This window comes from Papilio polytes, unplaced genomic scaffold (genome assembly GCF_000836215.1).
Source record: "Papilio polytes unplaced genomic scaffold, Ppol_1.0 DF820742.1, whole genome shotgun sequence".
Classification (NCBI taxonomy): Eukaryota; Metazoa; Arthropoda; class Insecta; order Lepidoptera; family Papilionidae; genus Papilio; species Papilio polytes.
In genome coordinates, this window is record NW_013528462.1 from 1 (window position 1) to 1,485 (window position 1,485).

General features: G+C 34.5%; 1 long non-coding RNA gene across 1 annotated transcript; it reads right to left on the bottom strand.

Annotated features, from left to right (window-relative positions):
* Positions 1–305: 305 nt before the first annotated feature.
* Positions 306–1,471, bottom strand: LOC106110196. Its single transcript, XR_001226064.1, has 3 exons — positions 1,428–1,471; positions 818–974; positions 306–385 (listed from the first exon to the last, which is right to left on the bottom strand). It is a non-coding gene; the product is annotated as an uncharacterized LOC106110196 (long non-coding RNA).
* Between the last annotated feature and the right edge of the window lie 14 nt (positions 1,472–1,485).

The following is a 1,485-nucleotide window of genomic DNA, read 5'->3' on the forward strand; positions in this document are numbered from 1 at the left end:
ACCGTCAATTAAAGGTAGGCAACGCATCTGCAATTACGGATGTTTATGGGCAGCGGTCGCTTTCCATTTCGGTGGATTTGTGTGGCCGCTTGCTCGTTTGCCACCTTATATTATAAAAATAAAACCAACTAGTGTCATATTAGTATAATTAAAAGGGATACCAGTAAAGTAGACTAGTAGTGCTCGCAATCAGCGCTAGCATGACAAAATGTAAACACTATACACATTTGATTTTCTTTATTTGAAAATCACCTGTTTCAGTTTTCTTTACCTTTTTGAAAAATGTAGTTAATAGGAATTGGTTCATAATATGTACTAACCTAATATGTATCCCACCATTGACATAACAGCAGTTGTGCGTATATACGCCGATCTAGCTTGATACCTAAAATATGGAAATAAATTTTCTATATTAGAGTATTAAATTTACTTAGTTGTGCATTCCTATTTAGTAAAGTTCTACATATAGCACTTTACTAAAACGAGACTATATTTGCCCTTTTTTCGTTATTTTTTGCATATATTTTTAAGTAGCTTTCACCCGCGACTCCGTCCTTGCGAATTAAAAAACACTTTGTAAGTGGCATATGTATTGTATGTATGTATGTATGTATGTATGTATGTATGTATGTATGTATGTATGTATGTATGTATGTATGTATGTATGTATGTATGTATGTATGTAAGTATGTATGTATATTCTTCTAGATTATTCAACATCTGTACCTTTCATCGAGATTCGTTGAGGAGTTTAGGCTACAAACTCTAACATGCATGCATCCAAACTTTCGCATTAATAATAATGTGAGATACTAACCATCCATAAGGATCAGAGAAGACTCGTCTGAACCACTCCTGGAAGACTGGAGGATGTTTCTTCATCAGATGTTGTTCAAATATCCGTCGCATTTTTTCCAACGGGTCGTTTTTAGAACACATTAATTCTTTCAACTCTCTATTTGTAGTATGAATTCCTGTACAAAAAAATAATAATTATATAAACATTTTGCAAGTGTTTATTTTATTATTCAGTGGAAATGGGTCTAGAATTATTTTTAGTTTGGATGGATGGATGGATGGATAGATGGATGGATGTTTGTTAGAGTTTGTAGCCTAAACGACTGAATAGATTTTGATGAAATTTGTTACAGATATAGATGATAGTCTGGAAGAACACATAGGCTACTTACTTTTGTTTTTTTAATTCCACGCGGACGGAGTCGCGGTCGATAGCTAGTAATATTATAAATGCAAAAGGATGGATGAATGTTAGAATTTGTAGCCTAAACTGCTGAACGGATTTCAATTAAATGTGGCATAGACGTAAAGTCTGGAAGAACACATACTCACTTTTGTTTTTTTAATTCCATGCTTTGTAGTCTCGGGAGAAGACTAGTGCTAAATATAAGATTTGTAGAAGGGGTTACCTTTCTGTTTGTATATATGCAGCAGTATGGGCCTGAGGCCGAGCAGGTGCGGCACCCA